Source organism: Gorilla gorilla, chromosome 3, assembly GCF_029281585.2.
Source record: "Gorilla gorilla gorilla isolate KB3781 chromosome 3, NHGRI_mGorGor1-v2.1_pri, whole genome shotgun sequence".
Lineage (NCBI taxonomy): Eukaryota > Metazoa > Chordata > Mammalia > Primates > Hominidae > Gorilla > Gorilla gorilla.
The window spans coordinates 22,816,241-22,835,583 of NC_073227.2; the positions used below are offsets into that span (position 1 = coordinate 22,816,241).

General features: G+C 38.0%; 1 long non-coding RNA gene across 1 annotated transcript in view; it reads right to left on the bottom strand.

Annotated features, from left to right (window-relative positions):
- Window positions 1-19,343, bottom strand: part of LOC129533273 (uncharacterized) — a 273,052-nt gene that overhangs the window by 116,028 nt on the left and 137,681 nt on the right. The gene's annotated exons all lie outside the window — the stretch shown is intronic.

Below are 19,343 nucleotides of genomic sequence, written 5' to 3' on the forward strand. Positions count from 1 at the left end.
TCCATGAATTAAATAATTTTTTGTTGAGAATTACAATGTAGTAAAGGTATAAAGAATTCCCAGAATTTCTTGTAGAAAGCCAAGGAAGCAGTTGTGTAGACTGTTTTATGACAGGTACATGAAAAAGTATTTGATTATATTTATGATAATGTTGATATTTAAAAGCATATATAGCTTTTAAGAGAACATGAAAAGTTTTAAAAAAGCTTAAAAAACGCAATTTTAAGGAAGATGATCCAGCAAATAGGGTACAATGCCACTTCTCTGAGGGAGACAATGAAAAAGTATTTTAGCAAATGAAAGGTTCCATTTCTGAAATAATTAGCACTTCTCAATGTCAAGTTTGCTCATCTTATGAACAGTTCTATTATTAACATACAGAGAGCTAATATGAAAAGCACATTCTTATGTTAATTATCTAATTAACTAATCCAGGCACAATTAAGCCACTAAATTCACACAGTATTAATTTTTCTTATGTTGGTCTCATGGATACTAAATTGCTTGACAAGTTAACATTTTTGCTGGTCTTCCTGACACTTTGATGTTTGATAAGTCCACTCCAGTGGACTTCTTAGAATGCATGAACTCAAGAAAAGTTATAGGTCTCTCATTTAGTTTCACAGGTCTGTTTTCTAGAGAATTTTGCCCAACTTCACCTGAAGAACTCAAAAAATATTACCCAGCAAGTAACATTTCACTTCAAATGACAGTATTAAGCCCTTCCTTTTTTAGCAATTAATCATGTGATGATGAGAGGAGAAGGAAGTAGAATGTGTTGAGTGCATGGGGATATGAGGAAGCCCTGGTTTGAAGATTGAAAATTTGAAAGCAGAAGAGACAAGTGTCCCTGTTTTTTTTCCTGTAGCCATTGAGAGTGGGAAGACCACTGTTCTACCCCACATAGCCAAGATGCTGGACATGGGATTATGATCTGACTGGACACAACTATTTCTTGAGGCAGCCCACATCATCTTCTCCTGAGTTTCCCTAGAAGCCTGGAGGAGATCAAAAAGATGACAGTGGCTAAGCATGAGAGCTTTTATCTCTGCCAGAGAATTACCCCAGGAAGGAAACAGAGTTAGAGACAGCTAAAATCTCAGAGTAGCAGCAGCTGCAGCCATATCAAAGGTGAGAATTGGGCCAACAAAGGAAAAGCAGCCAAATACTCCAGTGAGTGTCAGAGGATACTGTAGAACATTCTGATGTCAAGGGCAGAATTACGCTTTTTGATGGACACTTCCCATCAGCAACCTTGGCTGCTATAACCCATGATCTATGAATCACATAATGGACAACATACTATGATGCCTACTGGGAAATTTGAGTCAAAACTGAGTTTTAAAATAACAAGTGATTGAATTAAAGGCTTATATGAGTTGGAGAACAACTGGATTGGTCTGACAGTTTTCCAGAGTTGGTGAGGCTTAATTGGATGCTAACAGAGCTACAATCTCAGCTTATATTGATTCCGATGTTAGCCACATCTATTGAGCTAAGATAATAAAATATATTCCACTACTCAGAAGAGAGAGTGCCCATGAAGAGTCTAGATTTTGCAAATAGGGAAACGTGGGTGTAGATTCAATCCCTGACACTAGGCTGGCTGAGTACACCTCAGCAAGCTTTTCCCTTCCTTAAGACTCACTGCCTTTTGCCTATGTCAGGTTGGAGGCTAATAAAATACCAGACAGCATTGGTGCGAGCATAGGTGTGTGACTGACTCAGAAGCAAGTCTCCTCTGAAATCCTTTGAATAACTGAGTCTCTCATCCCACATCCTGTGCAAAATCCTTCACCAGAGTTCTGGAAATTCCTGAGAGTTTGTGTCTCTCCCAGTCACCTTTAGCTTTAATGCCTATCTTCTGCTAAAATTTCAGTCTTTACTTTGCATTTTGTGGCTATCTGCTCCATTGAAAATCCAGATTTAAAATGTATCCTTCTCTTGGTTTCTCAGCTGCCTCAAGTAGATTGTTATTATTCTTTTAGGGGCTCCACACTGCAATAACACATGATAAATACATTTATACTGAGTATTTAGGAACCATATTTTTAAGGCCCTTTTCTGATTCCAGCAAGTCAATTTTAGTAGCCTCCTCTCTATTTTTCTCAGCTCTCTCTTTATTTTCTCTACCCTTCTTTCTTCTCTGTGTTCTGCACTCACACATCTCCCTTTTATTCCATTACTTCTAAATGACCTATATGTGTAATGTTTTACTTATTTATATATGTATGTTATATATATATACATCTGTTATATATATGTTGTATGTATTTTTATATATGATGTAAAAATCTAGAAATTAAAGAAACAATCACCATAACAATTGTATTACCTACAGCCATTCATGTTTGTAATTGAAAACTATCCAGGTTAGCATCCAGGCTTTACCTATGTTGGCTTGGGTAATTCTCCAAACCTGCCTATGTCTCAATTCCATCATCTCAACAGTGAGGAGAATAATGGTAGTTGCCTCTTAGTGTGGTTGGTTATGAGACGTAGTGAAGTATCACGTGCACAGTGCTCAGGAGACTTCCTGCATTCAGTAAACACTCAGTAAGAGGTGCTGGACTGCTTTTAGTATAATTGTTTGGCATTATAATTTCAGCCATCAATTTATCATATACAGAGTGAGAAAGGTAAAGACAAATGAATAGATAGAAATAATATCTAAAGGAAGAAATCATTCTGGCAAATATTTTTATTAATTGTTAAATTTTTCTGTATGGTATTTTAATAAACAAATAAAATTGAAATTGTTAACTATCTGGTAAGAATTTTTCACAAAAATGAATATTAAATATTATTTCTCTACAGTTAATAAAAATGATTGTGCAAACAGCATTATAAGGTTAGACTCATTACTTCCTTAACAACGCTCTTTAATTTCAGAGGGTTTAAATTTATTATTTACTATGAAAGTGGTGAGATCAGGTAGTCAAACTACCCTGTCTCCAATTTCTCAACTCTCTCCTTTTCCCACTTCTAATTTGTGTAAGGTAAATTATGATGTTTATATCACTAAGAATTATAATATTTATGTACTCTTTTGTGTATAATTACCCAAGTCTTAACTATATATCAAATAAATGCAATATTCAACCCAGATTTTTACATAGCTTTTTTTTTAATTTTAATATTTCGTGTGTTCTTCTTTAATTGGCCATTTTGTTTGTTTTGTTGTAAGAAAGGCATATGGTTATTGTATTTTTTTAATATTCTGTATCTAACAATACAGATGTTCCTTATGATGAGTTTATGTCCAGATAAACCCATCATAACTTGAAAATATTGTAAGTAAAAATACATTTAATACACCTAACCTAGCAAACACCATAATTTAGTCTAAGCTACATTTAAGGTGCTTAGAATATTTACTTTAGCCAAATCATCAACCCAAAGCCTATTTTATAATAAAGTATTGAATATCTCATGTAATTGATTGAATACTATACTGAAAGTGAATAACAGAAAGGTTGTATAGGTACTTGAAGTATGGTTTCTCCTGAAGGCATTATTGCTTTCATACCATTTTAAAGCCAAGCAATTGTAAATCAAACCATTGTAAATCAGGGACTGATGTGGTCTGGACATTTTCCCCTCCAAAGTTCAGATTGAAATTTGACCCCAAATGTTGGAGGTGGGACCTAATGGGAGATGTTTTGGTCCTGGAGTCAGATGCCTCATGTTTGTGCCATCCTTGCAATAATGTGTGAGTCCTCATTCTCTTAATTATCCCACGAGGTGGTGGTTTAAAAGAGTCTGGCACCTCCCTCTCTCTTGCTTCCACTCTTGCCATGTGACCTCCACACTCCAGCTCCCCTTTGCCTGCCACCAAGAGTGGAAGCAGCCTGAAGCTCTCACCAGAAGCCCACCAGATTCCAGCACCATGCTTCTTGAGCAGTCTACTGAACCATGAGCCAAATAAACCTTTTTTTCTTTATAAGTTACCCCGCCTCAGGTATTCCTTGATAGCAACACAAATGGAGTGAGAAAGGAACCATCTGTACTATAACCTCTATCCGTGCCACCAGAACTGCACTGAAATTTATCCACCATTTCTTGGCATTAAGTATTACTGTCAAGAAGTAGAAGTCCAGACTACTCTTTCCCCATGTAGGTGGCTCACTATTTCTGCTAGGGTATCAGAAATATGCTTTTCTATTTCTACCAAACAATCGGTAATTTTATTAGGACATGCCCCAATGTAGATCAATCAGAATTTTATTTCTAACTATGAATTTACTTCTTTCTTGCTCTCAGGAAACTTTCCTGTATTATACCTTTAAATATGTTTTGTTCTGCATATTGAATTTACTAATAAGGACACCATTTATCCTTATGTTTTCTACCCTTTACATTTACCCTCTCCTATTTGCTTAATCTCTTCATCTTTTTTTTCTGTGCATTCTTTTGTGATTATCCCAAAACTCTGTTCCATGACAAAAAAAAAAAATCAATTTTCAGCCATTTTATCTCTCACTCTTTGTCATTTATTATTTGTCCTGTGGTGTCTGCTTTAATAATTGACAAATGTATTATCATCTTTCATTCTGACTTTCTGTTTCCCATCACACCCCCTCTCACCCCTCCGCTTTTCATATTGGAGTTGAATGAGTCTCTCCCAGAACTGCCTCTGATCATGATCATGCTCATCGCCCACATTTCTAACCCCTGGCTCAGAAAATCTTCAAGGATACCCTGACTCTTCCACTATCTCTCTGAGGCCTGAGAAAGTTGCTGCCATCAGAGTCCTAGTATCCTCACGTTTGTTTTTATGGATTTCAAAGGAGAAACTTAAAGGAGAAACTTTCATAACAATGATGATGATAATGACCATGACAATAGATGAAACATATTGAGTCCTTGCTATCTGCTAAGAACTGTTCCAGCTAATTTTTAATAATTGCCTCATTTAATCTATGTAACAGCTCCATAAGGAGGGTGCTAGTACTATTCTTATTCTCATTTTGTCAATGAGGCACAATGAGAAAATGAAGGCACAGAGCAATTAAGGAAATCACCCTGAATCAGACAGCAATTTAAAAGTGGTTGCTTCACTGCAAAGTGTTTTCCAATACTTTTTAGAATTGGTGTGTCTTTAGGAGTAAAAAAAAAGTCATCTGCCTAACAAAAAGGTGCTCCCCAACCTACCCTGTGTTTTAAATTGCTTTAGTAGCAAAAAACATCATTCATTTTACATTCCTGATTCAAGCCAACTCCTGCCTGACTGTCGTAGTCTCTAACTGGTCTCCTGTGTCCAGCCACACCACCTACCAACCCATTCTGCTCACATTTGCCCATGTGGTTTCTTCAGAATACAGACTTAAGCCCACTATCCTTCAAGGGTCTCCTGGGTGTTAGAATAAGTCCCTAACGCTTTCATGTGATTCCTAAGATTCTCTATAATCCGGCCTTTACCAAATCCCTTTCTGGACTCATCTGCTGCTGCTCCCCTTCCTGAATTTTTTATTGCAGGACCACGGACTCTATTCTTTTAAAGTAATATTGGTATAAATGTATGAGTTACAAGCACGATTTTGTTACACACATAGGTTACATAGTGATGAAGTCAGGGCATCCATCATCCAAATAATGCATGTTGTACCCATTGCTCTATGGCTTCTTGAACCTTTGCTCTTCCTCTCAAATCCCGATTTCTGACTCTCTGCATTGAGTAAATGTCACACATTTTACTTGTCTCAACTTTACCATTGTTTTACACAGGCTTTTGCTGACCCTATACAGGTGTCATTTCATATAGTCCCACAACTTTAAATATTCATCAACCACATTTCATTGAGATTAATTTATACATAGGTTTGTTCACTTTGGTTTCCCCGGCACTTAACTCTGCATCCAGAAACGAGTAGGCTTGAAGTAAATATAGGTTTGTGGATGAATAAATAAATGCCACTGGAGAAAATAAAAACTGAGAAGGCACCCTAAATGTGGACTCTTGCTCTGAGGGAGAAATTAGATTAAGAGATGAAAATTGTGCTTAATAATTTTTCTGTGCCCTGGAAATATACTGAATATTATTTATTTGGGGGACCATTTTCCTCACTAGGTTGTGGGCTCCTTGAGGAGAGGGACCCCATGTTATTTATGTCATATACCCACTGAATAGAAACATATTTGGCCCGGGGATTGATCATACTTTTTTCCCCCGGGCATGGTGGCTCATACCTGTAATCTTGGCACTTTGGGAGGCTGAGGCAGGCAGATCACTTGAGATCAGCAGTTCAAGACCAGCCTGGCCAACATGGCAAAACCCTGTCTCTACTAAAAATACAAAAATTAGCTGGGTGTGGTGGTACACACCTGTAGTTCCAGCTACGTGGGATCCTGAGGCAGGAGGATCCCTTGAACCCAGGAGGCAGAGGTTGCAGTGAGCTGAGATCACGCCACTGTACTCTAGCTTGTGTGATGGAATAAGATTCTGTTTCAAAAATAAAAATAATAATAATTTTTGTTTCCTTAAGTGTCAGTGTATACCCACTACCCACGGAAAACTACCAAACTAATCACACAGTCAACCGGATGTTATTGTCTTTTCAAAAGGAAAAGTCACACTGATTTTTCAGTGAGACACACATCACACAAAGTGAGACCTACGTGCATGCCTCTGTTTAAGGTTGGTTGAGTTATTTTCCATTTCCAAGGCAGTTGAGTTTCAACCACTTTTAAACAGCAACATTCTTTCTGTAGTTTGGAGTATTCTTTGTTTGCTAATAAAGTTCCCCTTAAAGAAGGTGATAATCAGGTTTCCTTCCATTACGCATAGCACAAAGCACATGATTTATAAAGCTCATGGTACCATAACAACGTAAAAACGTCCTGTCAGATCTCTGGGAAGAAACTGTATATCCCAGTTCAATAACAAAGACACTGGAAATACAACCAGTCTCTGGTTCTTCTGTGCACAGTAGCCTCTCAAAGAAAGAGAGAGAACAATAGACCTACAAGTTGAATTCTCAAAGCCAGCCACTCAGACAACCCACTGGGATGATGAATGAGCTGTCAAGTACATAAATAAACAGTAACTCTGCCATCGCATTCAATACTTTATTTTGATCAAATAAATGTCATTATAGAGATACATCATTTGAGAATCATTGTGCTGGAGAGGACCTTAGACATGTTATTAATAAGAGTATCTAATATTCATTCACTATTATCTGGGGGTAGGCAATTTATATGGATTACCATATATAGCCCTCAGAACAACCCTATACGATAGTTAAATTAGTCCCATTGCTACAGATGGGATTCTTGATGCATAGAGAAAAGAAGTAACTCTCCCAAATTCTTGTAACTATAAAATGGGAGAACAAGGATTTGAATTGGGACTATGCAGTTGCAGAACCTGTGACCTAAACTATAGCTAATCCCTTTATCATAGAGATGAAGACAACAAACAGTGTAAGCAAAGCTACAATGTATTAAATCGTTAACATGAGTATTTCTCTGACAAACCCTATACATTAATTGTGTTATTTACTAATGAAAATAACACTATAAATCTGAACATATTGTCCCCATTTTACTAGTGAAGAAAGGGAGGTTCAGAAACATTTAATGACTTCCCCAAGGTCACACAAATAGTAAGTGCAAGGTCCATGATTCAAACTAAGGTGTGTAGACCTTGAAACTGAATCATGACTCATTATTAGTCTGCACGGCTTCAAAAGATAATGAAGGCAATTAGTGCAAAACTATAAGTGATAACTCAAAAATGATACAGTGGTAAGAAGGGTACTGAGACAAAAGATAGTTGGGTTCAAATTGTAGTACCATCACATTTACTTTGTGATCTTAGGAAAGTTATCTCCTCCCTTCTACTCCTTTTGAATTTCCATTTTCTCAAGTTTAAAATTAAATAAAAATCTCTTAATGAAATATTACTGTCAAAGTTAAATAAAGCAATGTAGGCAAGGGGGCTGACATATGATAGAAATTCAAAAAATATTAGCATATACCAATTAAACATGGCAGCAGATGTGTGTATTTGTCTCTCCCTTCCCACACAATGCTGAAATAAAAGTAAAGAAGTATAAGGGTAGGATCCCTCAAACACACACAAAAAAGAGGAAATAAATATGGATGATAGATTTCAATAGATTTTTGAAGGATGGGAAGCCAGCAGAGGAAGTTAAAACCTAAACACCTGCGAGGTGAGTAATTATTAGAAACAATTCAGTTAAATCCAAAGAATCTCAGAAATGTTCAAAATTGTTGGTACTATGAACTATGAAAAGTGTGGATGATACGCAGAATTTAAATGCAGATTTGATTCTCGTCTTCCCTCTTTCACCCAATGAAGAGGTAGCTGGCTATATTTTCCTGCTGCTGTAGGACACTAGAGTTTATTCTTTGGAGAAACAAAAAACAAAGAGGTCCTGAAAGCAGATTCACCACGTCTGGAAGTTGTTAGAAGTGACACACTAAAATACATGGAAGCCTGCAGAGTGAACGAGGCAAGCCCAAGTGTCATCCTTTATTTCCAAACACCAGCAGGAGGGAAGGTATGAGATGGCTTCAGTCACATGTCTGCTACCTTCCTCAGATTGGCTTGAAAGCTGAACTTAGCAGGAGCCTTCTTTTTCTCCATGTTCTTTCGGGGCCTCTTCACATCTGTGTTGTTTAATAGTGTGGATCCTGTGCTCCAAAAGACTAGGGTGGAAGCCTTGCAGTCTTCCTAAATGCCAGGCCCAGAAAATCACAGCATCATTTTCTCTATGTTCCATTAGCCAGTGCAGTTACAGGTCGGCCCTTGTTCAAGAGGACAGAAATAGAATCCTCCTCTCGAAGCGAGGAGTGTCATAGAATCTGCAGCCATTTTAATCAACCACAGTTCACCCTTTCATCATAAATTATTTGCACTCCACATAAATCTAAAATATACTCACTCTCTTCGAAGGTTTCCTGAGTAGCATCCCATTTCATTGCAACATTAGCTCACAACCAGGAGTGGTGGAGGCTCTTCAGATATGGTTCCTTCAGTAAAGTTCCTCTTAATCTAAAAACCTGGAACTGAAGACATAGCTATGTGGACTCTTCACATCCAATATGTAATGCTGGAACAAAGACAGGGTACTACCATTGACAGTCCTGTTTCAAAAGGGAGAAATGAAGAGCTATATTGCTGTTGGTAGTGTAGAGAAATTTTGAAGTCTTGCCAGATATATGTTGCCAATTCCTTTATTTCATTCCAGTCCTACTTTTTGGAAAAAGTTTCTGTGGCTCTAAGCTCTGCCCTCTGGGTTTTGGGTTCTGCCATGAATCACCTTTCCTTTTCCATAGTAAATGAACTGGATAGCCCATATTTCAGCCCAATTCCTATTGAGAGTTTGGAGGTCTTGAGAGCTCTCATGCCAGCTGGTGGCATATATGCCAATCAACTTATTTTTAAAGCTTCATGGATTTCATTTGGATCTTATTGAGGTTCACTATAATAAACCATATTTATACCCATAATAACATTTTCCCACAAAATAAAATATTTGTATTTCATCTTCACAACATTTGTGTCATTTCATTGAGCAGGCATTATTATTGTCTTCATTTTCCAGAAGAAGATATGCCTTTCTGACAAAGGCTCTTCTCTGTCTTAGTTTGGCTGGGAGTTTGCTGTGGGGCAGCTTATAAGATTCTTCAAAGTTCTCTTGTCTAGCAATGACAGGCAACAAATATGCCTTTAAATCTTTCTGAGATATTAATAAATTGTCTTGTAGCCACATCCCACTTTTTTGCCCTGAAATTATGCATTATTGCCATGGATTTGATCTTTGCCCTGTGACATTTCTTTGAGTATCTTTTGGTTGATGGACATACCTACATTATTTAGGTTTTTAAAAATAGATGCCAGATTCTATTTCAGCTGTATATCGCTATATAACAATCTTCCCCTAAATTTAGTGTAATAAAAAAACAAATGTTTTGTAATAATTTGTGATTTTGTGGGTCAGGGATTCAGGCAGGAATAGGCTGTGTTATTCTTCTGACATTGTATAATTTGGTAGCATTCAGCTAATAGCTAGGCTGGTCTAGGGGATCCAAGATGGCTTCCCCCAGGAAGCCCAGTACCTTGGTGGAGATGGCAGGAAGGCTGAAGTCAGCTGCCTTCCTGCTCCCCCATGCAATCTGAAGGTCTCTTTGCATGATCTTGTCAGCAAAGGAGCTGTAGTTCTTAAATGGTGGCTCAGGACCGAAAAATGATAAAGGCAGAAGCTACCAGTTCTCCTAAATTCTCAACCTAGAACTGGCACAGTGTCACTTATGCCACACTCCAGTGACCAAAGCAGTCACATTCTAGCCCATGTTCAAGGGCTGGAGAGCAGATACCACCTCTCAATGAAAGGCATGTCACAGAACTTGCAGCCTTCTTCAATCCACCACAATTATTTCAGAGAATGCAGGAAGAGAATAGAGCTCTAGGTGTAAGAGAGCTAAATGTTAAATTACTATAATACAGAGTCAATAGATAATATTTATAATTATTATCAAGACCAAGAAGTACAAACATATTACTTACAGCTTTTGAGATAAATTCTAGAAATAACGGCTTTAAGAAAAGAAAGTAGGTACCTCTTGGGGAGGACTTGTTGGCAGAAAGGGATAAACAAAGCTCTTCTTACATTTTATTTGTAGCCTTTGAAATAATATTTGATTCATTTCACTATGCACATGAATTACTTGACAAAAATTAAAATTAATTTCCAAAGGGTAGTTTCTCATTATTTTTTTCAAGTGTGATAATTGTACCCCACTAGCCTAAGATGAAGTTGAATGAATTTTGCAATGTTATTATTCTGAAATAAGCAACTAAAGAATTATTCAGAAGTTCCTCTCTGTCTCTGACTCAGGATAAGCTCAATAAGTCAAATAATAATAACATTTCAGGAGAGCCAATACCATAGTTCCTACAAGAAAAAGGACTGAGACTACAAGTTTACAAATCTTTTAAATAAATCCAATGTTTGTTACACTTTAAAAGTGTGTTAAAGGCCGGGTGTGGTGGCTCACATCTGTAATCCCAGCATTTTGGGAGGCTGAGGCCAGTGGATCACAGCTCAGGAGTTTAAGACCAGCCTGGCCAAGATAGTGGAACCCCATCTCTATTAAAAATACAAAAAATTAGTCGGGCGTGATGGCAGCTGCCTGTAATGTCAACTACTTGGGAGGCTGAAGCAGGAGAATCACTTGAGGGAGGAGGTTGCCGGGAAGCCAAGATCACACCACTGCACTCTAGCCTGGGCAACAGAATGAGACTCCGTCTCAAAAAGCAAAAGTGTGTTAAAATGCATGCCAATTTTTATAATCAAACTCCAAAATAAAACCATTGGTAATATTTGTGTAGTGTTGTGCCTTTGATAGAGGATTTTCCTATACATATGTTTTTATTTCATGTCCACAACACTTCTGTTGTTTTATTGAGCAAGGATTACTATTGTCTTCCTTGTCCAAAGGAAGAAAGTGAGGTCTTCAGATATGGTTCCTTCAGTACAGTTCCTCTTAATCTAAAAACCTGGAACTGAAGACACAGCTATGAGGCCTCCTCACATCCAATATGTAATGCTGGAACAAAGATAGGGTACTACCATTGACAGTCCTGTTTAAAAAGGGAGAAGACCTTGAAACTTAATCATGACTCATTATTAGCCTGAATGGTGATGATGATGGTTTGACTCTGAGTCTCTACCCAAATCTCATCTTGAATTGTGATCCCCACATGTCAAGGGAGGGCCCTGTAATCTCCACCTGTCCAAGGAGGGAAGTGATTGGATCATGGGGGTGGTTTCCCCCATGCTTTTCTCTTGATAGTGAGTGAGTTCTCACGAGATCTGATGGTTTTATGAGTGTCTGGCATTTCCCCCGCTTGCACTTCTCTCCTCTGCCACCATATGAAGAAAGTTGTTGCTTCCCCTTCACTTCCACTATGATTTAAGTTTCCTGAGGCCTCCCCAGGCATTCGGAACTGTGAGTCAATTAAACCTCTTTCCTTTATAAATTTAAATTACCCAGTCTCCGGTATTTCTTTACAGCAGTGAGAAAACAAACTAACACAAATGAGCTAAGTACATTATCAAAGCTGATTTTTCTTTTCCAAACCCTGAGCTCTTTCACTACACTTAGTAATAGTCTGCCAAACCCTTATAAGACTATGACCAGAGTGTGTAAGGGAAACAGAACTGTGAATGTTCATCTGAATCTGAAAAATACTACTACACTTGAACATTCCACAAGAATGAGTATAATCTTGACATGTGTAGTAGTGGTAGTATATTTATGGATTATTGCAACATCAAGAAGCAAACAGTGTCCTTCTTGATGCAAACAATGAAGAGAAAAGGATTCCAACTCAGTAACATTTCAGTGAGAATGTTGAAAACTTTCCTCTATTAAGATAGAGACATTATCCAGAACGCTTTCTTCTGGACAGTGCCAAAATGTATGTAACTTGAACAACCAACCAACCATTTAAAGTCCAGTTTGCAGAAATTCAGGTGTGATTTTTAATAGGAAGGAAAATGTGGGACTGGCATGAAGAGGTTTCACAGCTACATTTCACAACACGGGGTACTCAGCTTCTCCTCTTGAATGGACTAGCATGACAATGCACACTTAGTCCGTAAACAGGTTTCACTTAGGGACCTGCAGCTGTGGCTTTGAAGGATAGAGCTGCCATCTTGTATAGTGTGATGAGCCACTGCGAGGTGTGGTTTTCCACTTGGCTAAGAATTGTTGTGTGACCAAGGGCACATAATACCTGAGTCTCAGTACTCTTATTTAAGTGTAAATAAATAGCGTTTTCCAAAGTGTTGTGCCCATACCACTGACAGCACACATGTCAGTCTTAGTTGGGACAGAGCTGAAAGCTTTAAATTGTGATCATAATTTGTTTATTTTAATAGGGATTAGAATAACAATAAAGTATCTTACCTTCTCTAAGATTTTATCAACATTATTGCTTGGTTTGAGACTAGAGTAGGTATTAAAATTGTTGAAGGTAGTCAAATTGAAGGAAAAAAACAATTAAATAATAATAAAAGTATATGTGTGGGGAAGCAACCAAAAAGCACTGGACCAGAAGAATCCTTTCTGCTTGAAAAATGTTGTGATTTTTTTTTTTCCTTAAAAGACAGGAACATCAACAAGAAGTATTTTTTTCTATATTAATAAGAACACTGTTAATGATAACTACTGCTAACAGCTATAATATGAAAAAACTGTTATTTTCCCTGTTAAATAAGGAAACAACAGTTCAAGGAGACTAATGTGTAAAGAACCACACATCTAACTTGTGGCAGTGCCAGGATTCGAAGCAGTTTCACAATAATTGCAAAGTCCATACTTTTCCATGGACTATGGAAGAACATAATAGCTGGAGTTAAGTGGCTGAGGCTCTGGAATTAGACTGCTCAAACTGGAAACTCGGCTCCACCATTTTCTCTTTTATTAACTTTTATTTTAGGTTCAGGGGTACATATGCTGGTTTGTTATACAGGTAAACTGTGTGTGATGGTGGTTTGGTGTATAGATTATTTTGCCATCCAGGTAATATGCAACCTCCCAAGACTGAGCCAGAAAGAAATTGGATACCTTAATAGATCAATAATGAGTTCTGAAATTTAATCAGTAATAAAAAACCTACCAAAAACAACAACAACAACAACAACAACAACAAAATGACCAAGAAACAGAAGGATTCACAGCCAAATTCTACCAGATGTATAAAGAACAGCTGGTACTATTCCTACTGAAACTACTCTAAAAACTTGAGGAGAAGGGATTCCTCCATAACTCACTCTCTAAAGCCAGCATCATTCTGATATTAAAATCTGGCAGAGACACAGCAAAAAAGAAAACTTCAGTCTGATATCCTTAATGAATGTAGATGCAAAAATAGTCAACAAAAACCGAATCCAGCAGCACATCAAAAAGCTTATCCACCATGGTCAAATAGACTTTATCACTGGGCTGAAAGATTAGTTCAACATACATAAATCAATAAATGTGATTCACCAAAACAGAACTAAAGACAAAAACCACATGATTATTTCAATAGATGCAGAAAAGGGTTTCAATAAAATTCAACATCGCTTCATGCTTAAAAACCTTAAGAAATTAGGCATTGAAACCATATACTTCAAAATAATAACAGCCATCTATGAAAAACCCATAGCCAACATCATACTGAATGAGTAAAAGCTGGAAGCATTCCTCATGAAAGCAGCACAAGACAAGGACGCCCTCTCTCACCACTACTGTTCAACATAGTATTGGAAGTCCTCGCCAGAGCAATCAGTCAAGAGAAAGAAATAAAAGCCATCCAAATAGGAAGAGGGGAAGTCAAACTATCCCTGTTTGTATACAATATGATTCTATACCTAGAAAGCTCCATAGTCTCTGCCCAACAGCTCTTTGATCTGATAAGCAACTTCAGCAAAATTTCAGGATACAAAATCAATGTACAAAAATCAGTAGTATTCCTATACACCAAGAACATTTAAGCTAAAGGCCAAATCAAGAATGCAATTCCATTCACAATAGCCATAAAAAGAGTCAAATATAGCTAACTAGGGAAGTGAAAGATCTCTACAATGAAAATTATAAAACACTGCTCAAATAAATTAGATGACACAAAAAAATGAAATAGCATTCTATGCTCACGGATAGGAAGAATTATTAAAATGCCCATAATGCCAAAAGCAATTTACAGATTCAATGATATTCCTATCAAACTATCAATGACATTCTTCACAGAATTAGTTTATAAAAAACTATTCTAAAATTCATACGGAACCCACAAAAGAGCCTGAATAGCCAAGGAAATGCTAAGCAAAAAGAGCAAAGCTGGAGGTACCATGCTATCCCACTTCAAACTATACTACAGTATAGTGACTTGCCCACTCTTTTGCGGATGGATTGTGGCAGAACCAGTATTCACCCCTATTTCCATGCAATTCTGTAATGCACAGCCTCGACTGGTCACTTATCATTTACTATGACTTGAATTTCTGCTGGTCTTGGACATTCCAAGTGTTTGCTCAGAAGCTGTCAAGTTCGTTTATGGATGATTCCCATACTACCTTTTTTTTTTTTTTTTTTTTTTCTGAAGACATTTTTAGTTTGGGGCTCAAGAAACATGACTCCCATATTTACACAAACCTGGAAGAGTGTCCTCCCAGGACATCATCTGGGCGACAAAAAAAAAAAAGCAAAAAAATTTTGTTTGCCTTGTTTAAAAGTGATGTCCTTAGTCAAGATGAACACATACTCTTTTTGAGTAGTTTAATCATTTTTTTAATTCAGACGAAATGTTTGGAATTGTTTGGTATCTATTGGCTTATTGTGACGGTCACAAATCGTCAAGAAGGACCTTGAAAACTCTCTGAGTCTTAATCCACAATGCTCATTTCAGCCATCCCCAACACTTTGGAGGAAGATTCACTTTATAGGAACTAAAATTTTTAATGTATCTTGTAGTGTTAAGGCTCTAAAAGAAACTTGGTACATTGGGGTAGCACCAATCCCTGGAACAAAATATTTGATTTCATATGGCCTTTCTTAGGCTCTTATGGTTCAGCTCAGTGAAGGAAATTTCCAGGCAAAGGAGAATTCTGAATTATATTTGTTTCTATTATGGTTTTGCTGGTGATTGGCTTTTCTTAATTTGCCAATGGCGCCAATGACCATAGTGAGTTTGAGCCTTAAAATATCAATATTTCTTACAAATAACACATGTGGGCTATTGATACTACGTCTTACAGTAAAAGATCTATCACTAAAGCAGCATCTACCTGAAAACTCAGTCTCTTTTATTCCTCTCTCTCTCTGAGTCTTCTGCTTTTGTAAACTTTTCTCATATGCCTCATTCATGTGTGAACAGCCAGTGATATCTGCAATGAGGGAAAAGGATAGACTGTAATTGAAATTGAGAGACAGATATAGGAAAAGAGGAGACAGGGAGGGATATTGGGAACATATCACTTATGTGCCTGCATTGTTTTGAATTCTTGTGTAGATTCAATATGCATCATTACTTAGTCCTCACATTAACTTTATATTTATTTATCTCTGTATCTATCTCAATATGGAGCCATCAGACCACCCTATCTGGGCTCAAACACAGAGGGAAGCCTGAGATAAGGTTTAGCTAACACAAATGCTGATCCTTACTGGGTGTGAACATTTGGATAATTGTACTCTTATTTTCTCTTTTTACATCTTCTTGTCGCATGAATGTTTTTAATTTTAAAAAATGCATTTTTTCAAGGTTCTTATTATTAACAAAAATAATAAATACCCAAAGAGTCCTGTCCCAGCTTGGGCTCTCTAGAAATAGACTCTGAGACAGAGTTTACTGTGCAGGGGGTCCCTTGGGAGCAACACCCATGGAGGAGGTGGTGAAGCAGAACTGGGTAAAGTAAGCTCATAAACTGTGACGCAGACCCGAGAGCCTCAGTGGACCCACAAGAAGGTCTGGAGTTGAAATGGCCCATCAAGTTGTTGCACATGGGGCTAAAAGGAGCAGTCCTTTTTCTCCATGCCAATCAGTTGGATATGATCCTCCCTAAAGTTCCCATCCAAAGTTGGGTGACCTTGAGCAAGCTGTCTTTACTGAAGCTAGTCCTTATGGGCTGATAGCTGAAGGCTGATCCCTAACAGCATTTCTTGAAGCTGAAGCAACAAATTCTTCCATTGAAGGGGGAATCTGAGTGGCACCTGCTTCACTGGCACATGATCTCTGCCATCACACATGGTCCTGGGCTTAGAGGGGATCATGTTTGGTTCAATGCTCTGCTGTTGCTGCTGTCCTCAAATTTAAATTTTAAAATAAGAGTTCCTGTATTTTCATTTTGCACTGAGCCCTATAAATTAGGCAGCCAATGTGTTCTGGGTACACAGCTCAATATCCTACTCCCTATGGGAAGTAGGAAACATAGTTCCTACTCTCTATGATTCTGATGTATCCTTATAGAGTAAGCCAGCCTTCAAAAATGCACTTCCAGAGTAAAACAAGATTAGTACATGCTACCCCTCAGCTGTGCTGATGCAGAATAAAAACCTTGAGATCTTCTGAAATGGAATTAAACATCTACATAATTTAGCTAGTTAGGTCTAAGTAAATGCCATTAGAGGTCCCTAAATGAAATTAGGCAACTGAGTTAAAATAAAGAATAATAAATCTTTTTCCTCCATTTTGTTGCAACTTTTAAAAAATGTTTTATTACAGTGATGAGTGTTGCATATCTGGAAACTGAATATAACATACCCAGAGATGTGAACTTTCAACTTTCAAAAAAATTCAGAGGGCAAAACTGATTTTGTTTCATAGACAAAATGTGTTTATGGGAGGTTGGTGGTTTGAAACAAAGCCAAGAAGCAAAACTATGTCAAGTATCATTTTTATTGGGGTTAGTTGAAAAATAAAATATTTGGGCCAAATATTCTTTTCTAAAAGCAAAAATAATTCTGGAACAATGGAATGTAATCTTGGATAGGGACTAGAAGTGCTCATAGAGCTTTGACTATTCAATAAAAAGTCACAGTGAACTCCTGTCTGCAGCATTTCAAATCGCCAGCAAACTCAGGTAATTTGGTGTATTGTTTTCCTGGTATGTTAAACCTGAGTTTGTCCATGCATTTTATCTTGACTGCTGCAGCTACCTCTGTTTGCCTCCATCTTAAACTAGGAGAAATAGAAAGAAAACTAACTTCTGCCTGTCATCAGCATTCTTGCAAAATAAGAATTAGATCAATTAAATTGATGGATAAATCACAGTGGGTATTTCTTAGTCACCTTCCCTATGTCCTTTCCACTTTTTTACTTTTGAGAATTCATCCTCATCCAATTTTAGCCAATGCATTTAAGGTGGATTGAATTTATTTCAAGAAATCAATGCCTATTGGCCTGAACCAATCAGCCTACCTCATGTCTGATTCAGACATGGATTTATGACCAGGTTAGAGCATCTGAAATGCTGTGGCTACTCCAAGAAAACAGTTCTTCTCTCTTTCAGTCCTAGCGGTAATAGGATACAAAGCTTGGAGCCATCTCACCACCATTAGATGAGGCAAGTTTTGAGGAAACCAGTATAAAAGGAGGCAGAAGGCAAACATGATAAAATAAGCACTAATAACATAGTCTGAGCCGTCTAGATCAAGCCATGCCTTTGCCCTTGTCTGTTACTTTATTCCCCAAATTCCCCATTTGATTTGAGTATGTGCTTATCCTTATGGCATAAAAAATAAAGATCATTAAATTATCCATCCCATTACACTTTGCATAAACCCAACCTGCACACCATATTATCCCAGTAATAATTCAGAATGTCCTGGCCTCAGGACTTGACCCCATCTTGAGATATTTGTCCAGACTTTGCCCACCCAGCCCTTCCACCCTGTTGTTCTTTTTTCTTCCTCTACACACATCCCCTCTTCAATAACCGTCATGATTACTGACCACAGAGTTCACTACTTACCCCGAGACCCCAAGCTGTGACAATCCATTTGGGTGTGCCTCTCCAAGATCACACCAACAAATTCCCCTTGGGCACAGTGTCAGGATGGGGACTTTGTAAACACACTACACGGCTGGATGGAAGGGGGACTCACAATTTCTTCTCATGCTCAATGAGAGCTGAGAAGATTGGATACCTCTGGCTCCTAGCCTCCCTAAAGAAGGAAGAATTAGATCACACTGATGGATGTGTTGCTGTGACTGAAGGTCAGTCCTGGAAAGAGCATGGCAAGGAGAGAACATATTTCTTTCCAATAAAAAGAAAGTGATAAGCAAAGTGGGAAGTGGAACTCACCTGGAAGCAAAAAACAGAGTTGCAGGCTGGGCGCAGTGGCTCACACCTGTAATCCCAGCACTTTGGGAGGCTGAGGCAGGTGGATCACAAGGTCAGGAGATCGAGACCATCCTGGCGAACACAGTGAAACCCCATCTCTGTCAAAAATACAAAAAAATTAGCCGGGCGTGGTTGCGGGCACCTGTAGTCCCAGCTACTTGGGAAGCTGAGGCCGGAGAATGGCGCGAACCCGGGAGGCAGAGCTTGCAGTGAGCCAAGTTTGCGCCACTGCACTCCAGAGCCTGGGCGACAGAGCGAGACTCCGTCTCAAAAACCAACCAAACAAACAAACAAACAAAAAAACAGAGTTGCTTCTGTGGTGGTTTTTCCCAACTGCATCATCTTTCCCTAAAAAGAGAGGCCTTTAGCTTAGAAATCTTGGCTACCATAAAGTTAATGTCTTCAAAATTTGTGAAACTCTAAGTTGTTTGGGGTGGGAGGTAAAATCTTCAATTCTCCCTACTCTACTCTCTGGGGAAA